At 43.1% G+C, this 20,318-nt stretch overlaps 1 protein-coding gene and 1 long non-coding RNA gene across 5 annotated transcripts in view; one reads left to right on the top strand and one right to left on the bottom strand.

The window, feature by feature from the left end:
• LOC126195224 (myristoylated alanine-rich C-kinase substrate) overlaps positions 1-20,318 on the bottom strand; it is a 495,457-nt gene that overhangs the window by 177,566 nt on the left and 297,573 nt on the right. Inside the window, exon 1 of one of the 3 annotated variants that reach the window (XM_049933750.1) lies at positions 4,095-4,226. The exons of the other annotated variants lie outside the window; for them this stretch is intronic. The gene's annotated coding sequence lies outside the window, so the exon portion shown is untranslated. Of the gene's footprint in view, positions 1-4,094; positions 4,227-20,318 lie in introns of those variants that run through there. 3 annotated transcript variants of the gene reach the window in all.
• LOC126195227 (uncharacterized) overlaps positions 1-20,318 on the top strand; it is a 386,656-nt gene that overhangs the window by 100,380 nt on the left and 265,958 nt on the right. The window lies entirely within an intron of this gene.

Genomic DNA, 20,318 nt, shown 5'->3' with positions numbered 1-20,318 from the left:
CAAGAGTTGCTTAATCACACTCGTTTCAGACCACACGAAACGTTGTTACTGGAAATAAACTGCGCAATTAGTGCACTCGTTTGTCCTCACACTGCGTTGTAACCGTTACAACGAATTCCCGTGTTCCGTCTCTTACATCACTTAACTGTTTCAGTCGACTGTTCCGTTACGTGCTGTGGATCTCACTTTCACTATACATTTTCTTCAGAGAATCGCTCTTATGTGCACACAACGTGTTTAACATGTTTTCAGACAGACACTAGTCAATACCCATTCACTAAGACGGCAGTTTTTCTATGGACATACACGAAGCATCCACAGAACAGACCTGCAAACTGTTGTTGTGGTCTTCAGTCCTGAGACTGGTTTGATGCAGCTCTCCATGCTACCCTATCCTGTGCAAGCTTCATCTCTCAGTACTTACTGCAACCTACATCCTTCTGAATCTGCTTAGTGTATTCATCTCTTGGTCTCCCTCTACGATTTTTACCCTCCACGCTGCCCTCCAATGCTAAATTTGTGATCCCTTGATGCCTCAGAACATGTCTTACTAACCGGTCCCTTTTTGTCAAGTTGTGCCAGAAACTTCTCCCCAATTCTATTCAATACTTCATCATTAGTTATGTGATCTACCCATCTAATCTTCAGCATTCTTCTGTAGCACCACATTTCGAAAGCTTCTATTCTCTTGTCCAAACTGTTTATCGTCCATGTTTCACTTCCTACAAACTATTACCTTCGATAATAGACGACGTATTCTACGAATATCATGTTTCCTGTCTGTTGCTCGCTGTTCCTTCGAATCTATCAAATTGTTCCGAGATTGCAAAAATTTTTACGTTTTGAAGAAACAATGGTCGATCGAGAGCCCGTGCGCGCGTGATCTAAGGCTCCTACACACGCATCAGCGTATCGGCCGAGTGACCAATTTCGTGGCAGCCTACTACACGTCCCGATTGCACTCAGCGATTACAGGCGCCGCCCTGTAGTGAATTTTTTGGTTTCACACGAACAAGAAAAGTTTTGCCTCTGCTGTTTTAGAGGTAAGCTGGGGCAAAGAAGTGGCTACATAATGCAAGGAAAGAAATTTATCCACATTGTTACTTAAGCAACTGGGAGCCGATTTTCGTAATTAAGAATGGATGAGATGCGTTTTGAAACAGCTGAACATAAAATCTTAACGATAAGGTATAGTCACAGAAGATTTTAGATACATTACGATTTCTACTTAGTGCCAGACGTTAAGAAGACCTCAAATTCAGTACTGTTGAATCCACACAACTATCAACTAAATTGACTCCCGAAACCTGCAATGTGATTTATATTTGACTGAGGAAATGCATCATGGCAAACCAAAATAAAAGATGTTCACGTAAACGTTTTTAATTTACTTATATACGTAACAAAAGATCACCTGTAAGATTAAGAAACTCACTTCAAATTCGAACATTAAGGCACACATAGCGGGCACAAATCTAAAAGCTAAGATTTGAGAGAAAGCATTTGGCAACTGTCATGATTAAAAAAAGTCTCATTTCGCTCGTTGCAAGGGTCTTAGATATAGACAACTTTTTTTAACTCTTATACCAATGAACCTAGTGTGTATTAGATTACTATCCGTCAAATGTCGATTTTTTAGATTTCCGATACGTATAGTCAATAAAACAAAGCACAAATACAGAAGGTCGACGGACATTGATTCTCTCTACATGCCATACGAAAGCTTTATGAATTCGTTAAAAAGAAAAAGCTCTTGCATCTATACTCCACGCACGATGTGTCCCACAATCATCTACGGTCTTTAAATTTCTCCAGAAACTCAACTTCACCCGCCTCGCACCCTGTTATGTACATACGGTCAGCATTTAATCCTGCGCGCAGTGATCAAAGAACTGTCTGGCGGTTGGACCAACTGTACGTTTTCTTGGGTGGGGTGGGGCGGTCGGGCTGCCGGATGGTCCTACCTAGAGAGCCTGTATACAGAGAGAGTGGCCATAGGTGAAGTTACCCGTGATTGGGTGATTATCTTTGGCGCCATTTTTCTGCCAAACGTCTCTCGCGCTTCCTATGTTCGCCGTGCTTTTGAGTTGAAGTTCAGAGGACTTTTGGAAACGATTAAAAGGTATTTGAATTTAGAGACTTGTTATGCGTTGTGCATGCACGTTCGATTTGGTTGTATATCGTTTTTAATACGTAATTAGCGTTTGCGATCTTTTCGTTTGTTATCTACGAGAGGTATTCAGTATATATATGAAAGAAAGTCGTAAGCAGTTGTTTACTTCGTGACATGCAAAAAGTTTGAAGATGTGACAAGTACTAATACGTCTCACTTTTTGCATGTCACAAGTAAACTGCTTACGACTTTCATTCATCTGACATAATACAGCTACGTTAAATCTTTAGCGTTATGCACTTCCGATACAAAACAAATGCTATACACTATTTTTTATTTGCGGTACTTTCATAGCAATATGTCTAGTAAACGAACTTTAAAGGAAATAAATGCAAGTAACGAATAATTTTTACAGCCACTGTATCAAATTTTCGTGTGCTGTACGTAGGAGGCTACTATGAGTATATTATAGCTGTAAAGAAAGGCATTTAACGAATGATTTCGCCATATTGTCTTGTGCTTTTGATTCGGAGTGTGCGCTCCACTACCCCACTACTGGCCATTCAAAAGTCTGGCCCGCAGTTTGGCAGAAAAATGGCCGCTGTATCGTCCGGTTGGCCACTCTCTCCCTATACAGGGACTCTAGTCCTACCCACCCGACGTCGACAAGGAAAGTGCATCGGTGGGTCAAAACGCCAATTCGTCCGTCCGTCGGCGCGTGTGTAGGGCCCTTTACGCACGCAGCAACACACGTGGCGTATAACGCTAAAAACAGACAGTTAACGCCCCCATCGCTTACGTGGAGAAAGATTTTTCTTTTATGTCAATAATTGCACGAGAGAGAGAGAGAGAGAGAGAGAGAGAGAGAGAGAGAGAGAGAGAGAGAGAAAGGTATGACGGTGAGGAGGGGGGAGGGGGGGGAGTGCGGCGCCTCAATGGAGACTGATGGGGAGAAGCGAGTCAGGAGGAGGGTAGGGGAGGGGAGAGAGACTTCACGTCTCTGAGGTTGACCCTGAAACGCAGCTCCACCCTCCTTCCTTGTGAATGAGGCTTGTTTTGCACCAAACGCACCAGAAAAATAACAGACGGTATGAGACATTGGAAGAATCGCATGCCAGATTTACGAAGACCAGTATCAAGATTTTTCCCCCCCTCAAGTTAGCGATTTTACAAGCTTATTTGTATGCAAAACTGCTCTGAAGTATTCCCTAACTCACCATTTTCTATGAAACCATCAGACAGGACGCTATATTTTTCTGTAATTTACAAACACCAGAATAGAAGAATGATAAGCCAGCAATCAAGGACAACGGTAAGTAGTAATTCAGCTGGTTATGTTACCGTGCTGATGGGAGATTCGTAAATTTCGCCCAAGATAATTTTCATACATATATGTTAACCCAAGTGCATTCCTCCTCCCCCTTCTCTAAAAAATGGTTCAAATGGCTCTGAGCACTATGCGACTTAATTTGTGAGGTCATCAGGCGCCTAGAACATAGAATTAAACCTAACTAAACTAAGGACATCATCACGCACATTCATGCCCGAGGCGGGATTCGAACCTGCGACCGTAGCGGTCGCCCGGTTCCCGACTGTAGCGCCTAGAACCGCACGGCCACTCCGGCCGGCCCCCCTTCTCTAGAACAAAGTTACCGATAGTACAAAGCCATCTCTAACTAGTGCATATTAAGAGTGTAGTAACATCAGGCAGTTCTTTAAGAGTGTCATTACTAATAGTTGGTCCGGAATTCATTAGCTCCAATACGCGTTTGTTGTAAACCTACGGTGTAATGCAGTAATACTGTGACAGAAACAATAGTAAAACGGTTAAAATATCGGTGCTTAGCTGTAACCAGAACCATGTCAGTACCAGTGAAAGTGGCAGCGAAGAAAATATCACAGCGAACTGTTCACGATCGAGACTGAACTGCCCTCTGCCACCGGGCGAAGTACGCGGCCGGCTGGAGAAAACGCGGCTCACCTGTCCCGCTGACTGCTGGAGCTGGCAACGCCGTCGCAACACCTGCTGCTCGACTGACCGAGTGAACGCACGCGAGCTTCCCTGACGACGTCCTCGCCTAGACTGACGACGACTGGCGGGCCCGCTTCCTTCGGAACAGCGCACCGCGAGATAAGGAACCGCCGCGCCGGCCGCCGGAAACCGGGAAGCGAAGCGTCCGCTCGGCTACGTCACCCGTGACGTCACCCTGCCGCCGACTGCTCTGACACACTTGGCGTGCTACACACACTGCGCCTGCGTAGCCGTAGGAATGCGGCAGCTCAGCGGAATTCCACGAATGCGCCGCGACGCGATGTGATGCGATCAATGCGCTGCGATGAATCACAAGCCGGCGGATTAGTCCTCGCTCGTACCGAGAACGAGCGAGCGCATTACTGCTGTGGGCGAGACTACCGTGTGTGGCTTCTCCTGCACCAAACTCTTCGTCTCACCATCTTGCACCCTATGTCCTTAATCATTTGCTCTCTGTATTCCAGTCTCTCTCTTCCACAGTTTTTACTCTCTGCTGGTCCCTCTATTATCGGGAGGTTACTCCCCGATACCTTACCGCACGTCCTATCAGCCTGTCCTCAGTGTTTTTCTTACGTAAGGAACGATTCGTGGGAGAAACCCCACACTCCTTACCTTATCACTCAACTTGATTTACAACATTTGTCTGTAGCACCAAATCTCAAACGCTTCGATTATCATCTGTTCCGGTTTTCCCACTGTTCACTGTGCTTCAAACGTACGTTCTCAGAAATTTCTTCCTCAAATCGAGGCCTAGTTTGGTGCTAGTAGACTTCTTTTAGCGACTAATGCCCGCTTTGCCAGACATAGGTTATTTTGCTTCCGAGGTAAGAGAATTTCTCCAGTTCGTCTACTTCGGTACCACAAATTTTGTAAGTTTCTTCCTAGTCTCATTATTTTTGCCGTTTCTGGTTTACTCTCAATCCATGTTATGTACTCATTAGACCATTCTATTTAACAGGTCTCGTAATTGTTCATCACTTTCAATAACGACAGCAGTGCCACCAGCGAGTCTTTCCATTGATGTCCTACCCTGAATTTTAACCACATGCTTGAACCTTTCTTTTTTATTTTATTTTCATCATTGCTTCAGCGATGTATAAATGAACAGTAAGGGAGGGGGGGCGGGGGACTATGCTTTACAACCTTTTTAATGCGAGCACTTCACTCTTCTTGCAATTATGTCATATACTGACATGGTTGGGAGACCGTGGCTGTTACATAAAGTAAATTGTTGGTGTACAGCAACCAGCCAGAAATTGGTTTTAGTTTACTTTATTGAAAAAGTGCCGTCACCGGTTTCAAATTTTTTTACAATTCATCATCAGACGGTTTTTTCATGCAAAAATCAGATACCAGTAACGGTACATTTTCAGTAAAGTAACCTAAAACCAATTTATGGCTGCTTCCTGTACACCATCCATAATTTACTTCATTCTTGTCTCCATTATTGTTCCCTCTTGGTTCTTGTACGTACTGCATATTACCCATATTTTCCTAAAGCATTGCCTAGTACGGCGGTGCGGCTCTCCCACACCGTTCCCCTACACTCTGTCAAGAAGCATGGGACTTCATTTCCATACTACCACTCTTTCGCAAAATTTTAAACTAGCGCCATTTTACACGGCCGAAAACATTTTTTTAAGGACAGCAAATTCTATGAATGTATCTCGATGTTACTTAAATCTTCCTTCCATTATCAAGAGAAATGTCAGAACTATCTGGTGCCTTTACCTTTCCAACAGACCAGCTGATCATCATCTAAGGAATCCTCGGTTTTCTTTTTCAATCTTCTGCATATTACACTTTGTAGTAGCTTGGATGCATGAGATGTTAAGCTGACTGTGACAGTTCTCGCATTTATCTGTCCTTGCTCTCTTCGGAATTGTGTGAATAATATTTTTCTGAAAATCTGATGGTATTTCTCCACTCTTATAGAATCTACACACCAACGTGAATAGCCATTTGGTTGCCATTTCCCCCAATTATTTTAGAAATTCCGATGGAATGTTGTTTATCCCTCCTGCCTTATTTGATCCCAAGTCATCCACAGCTTTTTAAAATTCTCACTCTAATCCTGGATCTCCTATGTCTTCCATATAGATTCCAATTTCTTCTATCAAGTCGTCAGACAAGTCGTTTCCCTTATCGAGACCTTCATATAATGACGGGTGCACAGCTCAGCACAACTACAGCTCCGATTTATCATTAACTTATTCTTCTAACGGAGGTAGTTCTAGATTAAACTACTTGAAAATATACAGCAACCAGCAATTTCATGCATTATTTTTGTCGCGGCGCTCCGTCTGTAATGACCTCGATGTGGACGGGAAGTGAAACCCAGCCTGCCTTCCTTGCTGCGACGCGTTTCGGCTTTTCAACCTCATTCCATTGGGGTCTTACACATTTATCTCCAGCTCCACCAAGAAATGTCATTTTCGGCTGCAGCTGGTCTGTGCAAAAAATAACCGATTGCGTTTACCTTATTTAATCTGGGAGACGAAACAACAGTGTCTTAGCATCCTGCTGCCCGCAGCAAATCTGAGTTTATGGTGCAGTTTCTCTAGCATTCTACGAAACCAACCGGCACCCTTCAACAGTAGTAGGAGACATTTTACTAGGTCTTTGTTAGACAGTTTTTTCGGTAATTAATGACACAAATATTTTGTCTTTTGGTCTCTAATGCTTCGCATTGGAGAATTAAATGTGGAGCAGTTTTATCCCCCACACCACATAGTTTGCACTTACGTTTCTTTCTCTATATCGATCGCGTGTAGGTGTTTCGAGAAGTTCCCATGGCCAATCATTAGACCTACCTAAAGATTAATCCGCCTCCTGTTAAAGCCGAGGAGTGCATAACTTCTGTTGAAACATTATTTCAACGTCATTAGCTTGCTTTTTTTTTTGGGTCTACGTGCTGTCTCCTGATCTGGCTACGTAGTTTATATTTCACTATCGCATTAGTGATGGTTAAGCCAGTTTCCGGTCCAACAAATGCAATGGTCGTTCCTGCGTTGGCCAGCCTATCAACTTGATCATTGCCACAAATAATAATTCAATTAACTGGCACTTTACCCGAGTTGTATATTTACGTTTAGTTAAGATTTGAGTCCATTTTTATTCAATAACTTGTAGTACCTTGTTGTGCATTTACGTTCATAATACACACACTAATAGCTTCTATGATGCGGCACAGCATTCGCCAAGAGACCGACTTCTCTTATTTACGCCGTAACTTACTAATAGTCTAGTTACTTCTCAGACATATAGAACTACTACTGTTATCAACTGTATTTATCGACACTGCGAAAATCGTACACGGTCAATGTAAGTCGGTCACACGGAGAATGCTGCATTGATAAAGCTAAAAGTTGTGTATTGTGCTTATAAATGCAAAACAAGTAGCTAAAAGTTACAAAACAGCAGTAAGTGTATGTTGTTGTTGTGGTCTTCAGTCCTGAGACTGGTTTGATGCAGCTCTCCATGCTACTCTATCCTGTGCAATCTTCATCTCCCAGTACCTACTGAAACCTACATCCTTCTGAATCTGCTTAGTGAATTCATCTCTTGGTCTCCCTCTACGATTTTTACCCTCCACGCTGCCCTCCAATGCTAAATTTGTGATCCCTTGATGCCTCAAAACATGTCCTACCAACCGATCTCTTCTTCTAGTCAAGTTGTGCCACAAACTTCTCTTCTCCCCAATCCTATTCAATACCTCCTCATTAGTTACGTGATCTACCCACCTTATCTTCAGCATTCTTCTGTAGCAACACATTTCGAAAGCTTCTATTCTCTTCTTGTCCAAACTGGTTATCGTCCATGTTTCACTTCCATACATGGCTACACTCCATACAAATACTTTCAGAAACGACTTCCTGACACTTAAATCTATACTCGATGTTAACAAATTTCTCTTCTTCAGAAACGATTTCCTTCCCTTTGCCAGTCTACATTTTATATCCTTTCTACTTCGACCATCACCAGTTATTTTACTCCCTAAATAGCAAAACTCCTTTACTACTTTAAGTGTCTCATTTCCTAATCTAATCCCCTCAGCATCACCCGATTTAATTTGACTACATTCCATTATCCTCGTTTTGCTTTTGTTGATGTTCATCGTATATCCTCCTTTCAAGACACTGTCCATTCCGTTCAACTGCTCTTCCAAGTCCTTTGCTCTCTCTGACAGAATTACAATGTCATCGGCGAACCTCAAAGTTTTTATTTCTTCTCCATGGATTTTAATGCCTACTCCGAACTTTTGTTTCCTTTAATGCTTGCTCAATATACAGATTGAATAACATTGGGGATAGGCTGCAACCCTGTCTCACTCCCTTCCCAACCACTGCTTCCCTTTCATACCCCTCGACTCTTATAACTGCCATCTGGTTTCTGTACAAATTGTAAATAGCCTTTGGTTCCCTGTATTTTACCCCTGCCACATTCAGAATTTGAAAGAGAGTATTCCAGTCAACGTTGTCAAAAGCTTTCTCTAAGTCTACAAATGCTAGAAACGTAGGTTTGCCTTTTCTTAATCTTTCTTCTAAGGTAAGTCGTAAGGTTAGTATTGCCTCACGTGTTCCAACATTTCTACGGAATCCAAACTGATCTTCCCCGAGGTCCGCTTCTACCAGTTTTTCCATTCGTCTGTAAAGAATTCGCGTTAGTATTTTGCAGCTGTGACTTATTAAACTGATAGTTCGGTAATTTTCACATCTGTCAACACCTGCTTTCTTTGGGATTGGAATTATTATATTCTTCTTGAAGTCTGTGGGTATTTCGCCTGTCTCATACATCTTGCTCACCAGATGGTAGAGTTTTGTCATGACTGGCTCTCCTAAGGCCATCAGTAGTTCTAATGGAATGTTGTCTACTCCCGGGGCCTTGTTTCGACTCAGGTCTTTCAGTGCTCTGTCAAACTCTTCACGCAGTATCATATCTCCCATTTCATCTTCATCTACATCCTCTTCCATTTCCATAATATTGTCCTCAAGTACATCGCCCTTGTATAAACCCTCTATATACTCCTTCCACCTTTCTGCCTTCCCTTCTTTGCTTAGAACTGGGTTGCCATCTGAGCTCTTGATATTCATACAAGTGGTTCTCTTCTCTCCAAAGGTCTCTTTAATTTTCCTGTAGGCAGTATCTATCTTACCCCTAGTGAGACAAGCCTCTACATCCTTACATTTGTCCTCTAGCCATCCCTGCTTAGCCATTTTGCACTTCCTGTCGATCTCATTTTTGAGACGTTTGTATTCCTTTTTGCCTGCTTCATTTACTGCATTTTTATATTTTCTCCTTTCATCAATTAAATTCAATATTTCTTCTGTTACCCAAGGATTTCTATTAGCCCTCGTCTTTTTACCTACTTGATCGTCTGCTGCCTTCACTACTTCATCCCTCAGAGCTACCCATTCTTCTTCTACTGTATTTCTTTCCCCCATTCCTGTCAATTGTTCCCTTATGCTCTCCCTGAAACAGTGTACGTGAGTATTAATTAAACGGAAACATACAACTAATGTAAGGTGATAAATACAGGAATTATTTTCCAAAGGGAAGCTACTGTGTTCGAAATGCAGTCGACAGTAACGTTTTATTGATGAAGATATAAATGTAAAACGCCGTTTGAGGATATGTGAAAGTCGGAAACCATTCTTGGCATAAATAAAAGTTTGTTGGTAGCTATTTCAAGTGATGCCTTTTACACGTTCCAATCTATTAGCAAGATGCAGCGAAGAAGCCTACGCCTAGACGTTATCGTATATTAACCCCTCACAATTCTTGTGATTAGGCTACTACCAGACTATAGGCACGGCCCGTTTGAGGTGTAAGCGCCCATTACCGCACGGTTCAGAGGAGGGAGACAGGTGTCCTTAGCGCAAAATTTGTGCACAGGGTCTTTCGTAATTTGTGGCGAAACCATCCCATCTCGGCGAGCACTTGGGTTAGATTTATTTTAAAGGTCTTCTCAAGTGGCGAAGGAACGGTAACACAACTAACGAACAAGCACGGAAACGACGGGGGAGGGACAAGATATATGCTGTTTCTGCGGAAAAACGTTCGCGAACAGGTCCTGCATCTAGGTATGTCACATTATTTGGTCGAGTCACTAATAACAAGTACGCGTCATCGCTGTGTACGAACGGACATCATTTACGCGTGTTATTATCGGAAATTATTTGCTACCTTCAGAGAGTGGTGCAGTGTTTTGATTCTTCAAAATTGGATGCCGACAAACATCTCTGATATGATGGTTATTTAAGTTTTAAAAAGTAAGCGCGCCTCGTCATATGATGCTTTTCGCTTTGTTGGCGTACAGATCAAACAAGCCTGTCGCGTTTTTCAGTTGTCATTTTCAAAACTTTGACATCTTTTTTTTATGTTTTTTGATAATTCAGACCCGCTAAGAGACTTCCAGCAAACGAGTGATGCGGAAGTAATGTCGAGCTAGTCTCGTCGGACTTCCGTTCAACCACAGAACGGCGACCCAACGCTTGTCTCTATACCCAGAGTGAACATTAATGATGCCGAAAAACTGCAGGTGTGGACTGAGTAGAAATGGAGGAAAAAAGGTCCTGTGAAGATGTGTCCTGGAATGGACGGCGTGCGTGCAACAACAACAAATCGTTCCGCAACACAGCACAGAGCTGCATAGCATCCACGTCACAATAGATGTTCAAAGTGACCCCCATGGGATTGCAGTAGTGATAATTAAGTTTGTTATTCAGCACACACGTAATCGTACTTTGGCTTACACCATGTTGGCGGGCCACTTGCCTGGACCTTGTACTGGGGTTCGTCTCAGTATCCCGTAGAACAGCGATTCCCAACCTGAGTGCAGTCAAATATTGGCTACCATCCAACCCGCTCCCTCCAACATCAACAACATTAGCGCCTAACTAAAGTTTAAAATGAAAAAGAATTTTCTTTGAACGCTTTTATTTTTTAAATGACGGAAGATAATTATATTTAGTTTTCTTAGGTGTCTTATTAAAGCCCAATGAGGAGTGAATTAGACAATTGGTACCGCTTACTTCTAACAACATTTCATTTATATTTAAAGAATGAAGTAATTCTCATCGCCGAGTGTTATCTAAAACTCCTGCTCAGAAAACAAAGATAATTATCCATATTGCTAGTAGATATTTATTACAAAACGTGCTTCCTCTACGCCACTCGTCTCCCTAGTGACACTTGCTTCACTCTCACCCTGCAACCCTATTTTGAAATCAACCACGTCAAGGGGTATACACTATAACTACCACTTGTGTACCACTAGATTCCTAGACTCCTTACCGCTGAAATGGCAGAAACTGGAAGACTTTAGGCTGCCAATGCTTAGGGTCTCACCATTGCCTCACATCAGTGTAGCAGCCACTACATAATAATTGCTGTGTTATGATCTCAATTAGATCGTTTATTGCAGCGAAGTGTGTAATGAAGCAGTTTCTGGTCCATTGTGGGACTACATATAACTCGGGCAAGGCATTTTCATGCGATATTTAAGCATATATGTATAATTTTACTTTCACGGAGTGATGATACAGAAGTATTGTGCAGTAGGTGGACTATGTGAGGAAGACGTTCACACATTCGTTTCACAAGCTGCAACCTCCACCCCAATGTCTCGCGCATTAATGCTAGTATTTGAAATAAAAAAGTCATTACAGGTAACTTACCTAATCATTAATGCTAATAAAATAATAATAATCTTTTGAAAATAGTTTAGGTTCGAGGCCCAAACACTAATGAACCCTTTCTTTTACCCCTTAGAAGATTTAATTTTACCCCTCAGGTGTACGCACAATCCGCCGCCTCCCTGCACGTTCATCTGTCTCAAAGGAAGCGTGATCATACAAACGGCTTGAGAAGTTGTGTGATGCGGTTGCTGTCTGTGAAGGTACTTGTTTTGGTATAGCCGGGCTGCCTCTAGACGGTTTCCACCTGCCTGGCCGTACTCAAACACCATCTCGGTTTGTTCCCGACATGAATACCGGATCATTCTGCTGCTTTGAGCACGCTGCGTCATTTATAAAGTCTACAACACACAAGGAACAGACGGCAATGTCATTCGTCACCGCCATCTACCGTGGAAACGATACATTTCCGGATACATGTTCATAGGACTATTTTTCTGTCATTTTCAATACTAATCCGTCCTGCAGTTTGTGAAGTTCATGAATGTCCACACAGTATAACCGAGGAAATACCGTTCTGTCTCGAGCAAACAAAAGCTGTTCTTATTTAACACCCAAACACGTGTCAGTGAAACGTCCCCATCGTCAGTAGATACATTTATTGTCTTGATGCCACCTACTGCTGTTTATGAAGCTGTCTGACATTTGCGGTACAGCTGATATTTTACTCCAGGCTGTCATTCGGAAATGCCTGGAATTGCGTAGCGATATTCAAGTTGTGTGTTAAACAAGAATTATTCCGATAATGATTTATTAGTGAGCAAACACGTAATAGAACACAAAAAATTGTACAAACCCCGTCGTTTGTTTTACCACCGTGGCCAAACTAATTTTCATATACAATACCATTCCCTGCTTATTTATTATGACTTCTTAGCCCTGAATCAGGAAAAAAGTAAATACATCAAACACTATTCTTTAGAAGTTAGACAGCGTAGTTGTGGAAGAACAGAAAAAAAGACGCGATATCCTCTCCCGTAAAGAAGTTCCAGAGCTGGCGTTCGTTAACTTGTAAACCAGAGATAGATTTGAATATTTGTGGCCCACGTGATGACTTCAAGAACGTTTGGTCGTGGTGGAAGTTCAATGGCTGCGCCATGTCCTCCAAAGAGGCAAAAAAGAGTCCTGTGCATTCTTGCCAGCGCCACCGCAAGCGAAAGTAATTTTAGCAGGACTGCTTAACTGTATCAGCAAAGCCTTGCTGAATCGAGTAAATGACATTTTGTTAATTCATAACTGTAGGAGAGAGAAGTAAATTATTTAATGACAACCAATCGCACGAGATGAAATACAAAGAATCTGTGTAAATAGCGTCTACTTACGTAATATACTTGTACATGTAGCATAGTTTTGTATTCTGAAGTTACGGTTGTAAATATTTTTTCGTTCTAGACACATACAGCATGCAGCGTGTTAGAACTCATCTACTTTGCACTTTCCGTTTTATTTTTCATTTAAACATCATAAAAAATACTATTTCTTCCACCGAAATGTGGTGAAATCACTTTATACGAGTATAATTATAGCAGACAAAAGTTTGGCTTCTAGGCACGGGCTCAACCAATCGTGTGACCATTTTCTGTAGCCACGATGTTTCTAAACATGAGAGCAAGTTAATAGCAAATATCAAAATATTACGATGATAAAGTGACGTATGCTGTTTTTAATAGCAGGCAGTTCATTATCAGACTTGGGCTGCTTCCCTTCCACTACGAGTGTGAGAGTTGCCTCGGTCGTTAGCGCCTCTGCTTGAGCCACGACATCTCACACACCCACTTCCGAGGAAGACGGGAAAGTTAATCCGGCTGGCCAGACGGGGACAACTTTCAGAAGAACGATTAAGAGAATACTAAATGTGCGGGCACAGGAAGCCACAACAGAATTTGACTCTCTACACTGTGGTCATTGAGGCATATCAGACGACAGCTTCGTGACCTGAAAAAGAAGGCATCTCCCTCATCTGAGTATACCCATCCCTTCACAGTTTCAGACATTGACTCTGGACTGAAGGACCTCAAACCTCTTAAGGCGCCTGGATTAGATGGTATCCATCCAGAATTCCTGATCCATATGGGAGGAAAAGCTAAGAAATGGCTGGCAGAATTCTTTACTGACATCCTGCTGACTGGTCAACTTCCACTGGAGTTTAAAAAGGCGAAGATAATATCTGTTCTGAAACCTGGCAAACCCAGCAACAAGGTAGAAAGCTATCGCCCCATTGCCCTACTTAGCTGCTGCTACAAGCTTTTTGAAAGGCTAATATATAACAGAATAAATAGCACTATCCTAGAGAACGTTCCAGTTGATCAGGCAGGCTTTAGACCAGGGCGTAGCTGCTGCGACCAAGTATTGTCTCTCACATCCTTCATAGAGTCAGGATACCAAATGAGGCAGAAAACATCTGTGGCATTTGTTGATCTAACTGCCGCCTTCGACACTGTGTGGAAGGAAGGCCTTATCTACAAATTTCTCCGCATCATACCCTGCAGAACAATGGCTCGACTGATTAACAGCATGCTAAGTGATCGGAAGTTCCAGGTAATCAGTGGAAGCAACATAAGTAAAGAGAGGAAGCTGAACAACGGATTGCCTCAAGGATCAGTTCTGTCACCCTTACTGTTCAACCTATATCTATTTGATCTACCTGACACTTCGTCCAGAAAATACTGCTATGCCGATGACCTGGCTCTAGCCGTAACACATCAGGAAATGAAGAGAACAGAAGAGATTCTAGCCAATGACCTGTCTGCATTAGATAATTACTTCAAAATCTGGAGACTCCAACCCAGTGTGAGTAAAACAGAAGTGTGTTGCTTCCATTGGAATAACCGGTTGGCGAACGTAAAACTGGAAGTAAGTTTCAGAGGCAGAATTCTTCGTCATAATTGGAACCCCAAATATCTTGGTGTCATCCTGGATCGTACACTATGCTTCAAACAACACCTTCTTAACTTAGCTCAAAAGTTGAGGACTCGAAACAACATCCTCCATAAGCTATGCGGAACTACCTGGGGATCTTCAGCAACCACCCTGCGATCTTCAGCTCTGGGCTTGGTGCACTCAAGTGCTGAGTATTGTGCACCTGTTTGGACGAACAGTCATTATACAAGGCTTGTTGATACCCAGCTGAATACGACAATGCGCATAATATCTGGCGCAATCAGATCTACTCCAGTTTATTGGCCTCCACTGTTAACCGGTATAATGCCTCCTGATCTACGCAGACGTACTGCCCTTATGAGAGAATTCCACAAGATCTCCAGGAATTCTAACCTACCCGTGCATAGCGACCTGCCACTTTTAAATCGTAAGAGACTGAAATCACGTCATCCAACTCTGCGCGATGCTGCTGACATGGTTGCTAAGGATTTCAAATCTCTTGAAGAATGGAAAGGTCGGTGGGAAGCAGTGACAGATGTGCACCTGCACAACATCTTCTCAGGTGCTAAACTTCCAAGTGGATTCGACCTACCACGCAAGACATGGACTACTCTCAACAGAATCCGTACCGGCCATGGCCGATGCAGGGATGCTCTCTTTAAGTGGAAGAAGCAGCCTGATTCAGTCTGTGACTGCGGGGCTCCATACCAGACTGTTCACCACATTGTCAGTGAATGCAGGATTCGAGCCTATCACGGCGCCAAAGAGGACTTCCTGCTAGCAACTCCAGATGCAGTGCGCTTGATTGAAGGACTGGATATTCAGTTGTAAAGACAAACTTAAGTTTCCTGTGTGTCAATATGTACATATGTATATGTAATTTAATTTCATGATATGTCTCTATTAGCCATACGCTAAATAAAATTGAGGAATTGTGAGTGAAAGATAAAGAAAAGAAAAAAAAACTATAGAGACAAATAAGTCACATACTTCCACGGTTTCATCTGTGAACGGAGTGGTACCACAGAATGAGGTCCGAAGAGCGTCACAGTTTTACCCGTAGCTACCGAGAGCCGTTTCCCCTCCCGTAGCCTCTGGCTTTGGCGGGCGTTACAAGTCGGGACAAGTGGCGGGTGTCTTGACTTAGGAGATTCGGCCACCTGTCGCCCTGACGTGACACCTGTTGCTCTGGCCCGCCTCTGGCTGCTTGCCAACGACGCCGGCAGCTCCGGTCACAAAAAGGCTCACCTTAGCTCACCTCGACCCACACTACGTGGGCGCCGAGAGCCAGCGCAAGAGTGTGTACTCCCCGACAGGGCAAACATTTGTATACGCAAGAAGCGCAGACACGTGAATCATGCACGCATAAATTTGCTCACGTGCTCTGGAAGAGGAGCAAACAGCCAAGCCATACCACTTCACACTACAGCATAGACTTAAGACACGAGCTAATGAACAGATCACAAGGCAGGGGGTTATGGTTTCAAAGTGCATGTTCCAGCACGTGGCAAAGACTTTTATCCAATTATTCGACGAATATTTTAAAAGTACGTTATGAGATGAGCAACACAATTCCTAATCGCATGCTCCACGGCTAGGGGTCTGCGCAGGTAAGAGAAATGAGATCCGCATCTGCAAGTGCCTATTCGCATTTATATGTCTTACCAATGACGGACGGGGCATCCACCGATATTAAAAATTTCGTGGGCAGTTTTAACACATTCGCTACGCTGAAGCTTCAGGTAGGTTGACCCCGGCATCATTTCTCGGCTGCTGAGGTGGAACCATGTTTCTTTTTTTTTTGAGGCATTAGTCTTGTGCCTGGCTTGATGCGGCCCGCCAAGACGTTCTCTCCTGTGCCAACATCTTCATCTCAGAGGAGCACTTGCAGTCTATGTCCTCAATTATTTGGTGGATGTATTCCGATCTCTGTCTTCCTCTACAGTTTTTACCCTCTAGAGGTCCCTCTAGTACCGTGGAAATCATCCCTTGATGTCTTAACAGATGTCCTATCATCCTCTCCCTTCTCCTTATCAGTGTTTTCCACATATTCTTTTCGCCTCCGATTCTGCACAGAACTTCCTCATTACGTTGCTTATCACTCCACCTAATTTTCAACATTCGACTGTTGCATAACATCTCAAATGCTTCGATTCTCTTCTGTTCCGGCTTCCCACAGTCTTCACAACCACAGAGTAGCGTACTCCAGATGGACACTATCAGAAAGTTCCTCGTCAAATCAAGGCCTATGTTTGATACTAGTAGATTTCTCTTGGCCAGGAATGCCCTTTTTGACAATGCTACTCTGCTTTTGATGTCCTCCTCGCTCCGTCCGTCATTGGTTACATTTCTGCCTAGGTAGCAGAATACCTTAACTTGTCTACTTCGTGGCCATTAATCCTTATCTTAAGTTTCTCGCTGTTCCCATTTTCGCTACTTCTCATTACTTTCGTCTTTCTTCGATTTACTCTCAGTCCATATTCTCCACTCATTAGACTTCATTCCATTCAGCAGATCATATAATTCTTCTTCACTGTCACAGATGATAGCAATGTTACCAGCGAATCGTATCACTGATATCCTTTCACCTTGAATTTCAGTTCCACTCCTGAACCTTTCTTTTATTTCCATCACCGCTTCTTCGACGTACCGATCGAAAAGTAGGGGCGAAAGACTACTATCCTGTCTTACACCTTTTTTATCCGACTACGGTCGCAGGTTGGAATCCTGCCTTGGGCGTGGATGTGTGTGATGTCCTTAGGTTAGTTAGGTTTAAGTAGTTCCAAGTTCTAGGGGACTGATGACCTCAGAAGTTAAGTCCCATAGTGCTCAGAGTCTTTTGAACCATTTTTTGAAAATCATTCCATTCAATATGCTCCGCAATATCTCAGTTAATCTTTGTGACCTTTGGTATAAATAACCAGTAGCCCCTCAGACTCATATTAATAATTACAGTCTGCGTATGAATATGCATATTTTCTTTTGCAAATAGCAGCGCTCACGCAAACTATTTATTAGAAGGCGGCGAGTCGCGTGTTGTGTTTATATTATATGTACTTCGGTGCAGCCGATGTCAGTACGAGTGTTTTCGCGGTATAAGTTTAATTAAAAGTCTCATGCTAGTCCACAATATTTAAAGACACCCCAACCAAAATCATAAAATATAATTATAAAAATAAAAAATATATAATTATCCCGTGATAAGTGTCCTGGAGAAGGGTTGAATCGTCCGGGGACGAGGGAGTCAGATGTGTCAAAGGTTGGCAACAATGTCGTTCAGTCGTACATCGCACATCAAACTCTCGTTTCCGGCTGCGAACTGTGTGTAAACAAACGGCCAAAGAGAAGGGGTGGTTTCAGCGATGCCAAATGGTTCAAATGGCTCTGAGCACTATGCGACTTAACTACTGAGGTCATCAGTCGCCTAGAACTTAGAACTAATTAAACCTAACTAACCTAAGGACATCACACACATCCATGCCCGAGGCAGGATTCGAACCTGCGTCCGTAGCGGTCGCTCGGTTCCAGACTGTAGCGCCTAGAATCGCACGGCCACTCCGGCCGGCTCAGCGATGCCATTTATGCCACTTTTCGTGGCCATTTCGTTTCGATTCTGACCGGTGGTGTGTCTCAAATGTTTTCTTCGGTCACCTATAAGAAAGCGCCGTTATTTCAACGCTGGACGTCGCGTTTCCAACCTGCATCGCAGAGGTGGCACTGGGCAGAAATGTGGGGAAATTAGTTGTCAACGTGATACTATTATCCCGCTTTACACATCATGTGAACTTCTAAGCTTTGCATTTTTTTTTTTTTTTTCGGATGCGTGGGCACCTAGCTGTTTGATGCACATCGGGGAGCGCTAGTGAGGCCTTGCAGGGATCACGCTTTTGCACCATTAACGAGGAACCTTAGACACCTTTAGGAAAAATGACAGGGTTTAAAAAAAAAGTTTCCGTTAATTCTTTTGCGCAGTCTACAAGACAGCCTGACATATCCTCGATAAGTTCTGTGAGCTTTCTCTTTAATTAATGAAACGGATTTTGTAAAATTTTCTCCACAATATTTTCTAAAAACTAGTTATTTAAATGAAATCGGATTAAAAGTTGTCGTCACAAACTGCATACTCTTCAAAGTTAGTCATATAGTTCAATCATCAAAAGTACCATTATTTTAAACCATGTTAACCTTCAACACTCATCAGTACAGCGAGGGTTGTATTGCGTACTTGTGAACATAATTAAGAGGAACGTTTAAAGATTCTCTGAATGTTATTTGTGACGTACGTGATACGTCCAAAAGCGCCACCATGTCGCTGTGTGGCAGCTTCCGCTAATTGCACTAGTGACCTCTGTTACCGTAAACGAAACACGACTGACTCAGGCAGGAATGACTCAGGTTTACGGAAGCTGCTCTGACGCCGGAAATAAGATGCACGTGTAATTGTGTGCAAAAGCAGGTAGAAAGGCATGACAGATGACAACAACGCATCTAAACTTTCCAGCTACTGCACGAGGAACCTAGTACAGTGCCACTCCGTCTCAAATGGGTATTAACAGTGATTTAAAACGAAGATAAAAAGTGGCTCTGTGCTCAGAGGTCATCAGTCCCCTAGAACTTAGAACTACTTAAACCTAACTAATCTAAGAACAGCACACACATCCATGCCCGAGGCAGGATTCGAACCTGCGCCCGTAGCGGTTGCGCGGTTCCAGACTGTAGCGCCCAGAACCGCTCGGCCACCGCGGCCGGCAAAACGAAGATAATTATATTATAGATCACATACAATGCAATTAGACGAAAATCGCAATGCTGACACTGTCGTTCAACGTAAACCACAGAGCAGCTATTACTGCGGATGTCCGCATCCGCGCAGATCCCTATCTTTAGCAACGATGGCGACAATTGATCAGACTGGTTATGTTACCTATTCCAAGCAGAAGCTCTTCGAGGATCCTCTCTTTGCATAAAAAGCTACAAAAGCAGTCTCACATCCTACACCATTCTGGCAAAAGACGGAGTCCTTTTCCTAATATACTGTCTTTGTAGAGAAAGTATTGTGAGGCAACGCACAGTGAAAAGGGCAGATCAGTCAACATACCCTGGCATATTTTCCGAGACCTAGTGAATGGAACCGTCTAGGATGTTAGCAGTCAGTACATTAGTATAGAAATAGGAAAAGAATCCTTGGGGGTACTTACATAGGGCACTGCTCTGACTACAGTAACTATGGTTTAATCAATGTGTGGTTCGGTGAGCCACTCGCAGGGGATCAGATGGCCAGCCAGTACGAGGCAGCATATGCCACGGGGCTGAGAGCTATGGAATAGTTTTTCAGTTGTGCGATGTGTTGGATCGAAGATGTCCAGGCCAACTCCATGGGCAACACCAGCCGGTGACTTCTTGGACTGGGCAGCAGCAGTACAGCTACAGTCAGATTTGCAAAGACACAGTATATCGACTTAAAACATCTGCAGTATCTGTGCGAAGATAATTTCACGCACACTGACCCATGGTATCGACACTGTAGTTGCTAAAAACATTAAGGGTGGGTGGCACTTGATTATGTTTTGCAGTAGAAATTTAGTAGTAAGCCTGA

This window comes from Schistocerca nitens, chromosome 7 (genome assembly GCF_023898315.1).
Source record: "Schistocerca nitens isolate TAMUIC-IGC-003100 chromosome 7, iqSchNite1.1, whole genome shotgun sequence".
NCBI classification, from domain to species: domain Eukaryota; kingdom Metazoa; phylum Arthropoda; class Insecta; order Orthoptera; family Acrididae; genus Schistocerca; species Schistocerca nitens.
The sequence above is the reverse complement of the archived record's forward strand: the minus strand, read 5'-3'. Positions and strand labels throughout refer to the sequence as shown.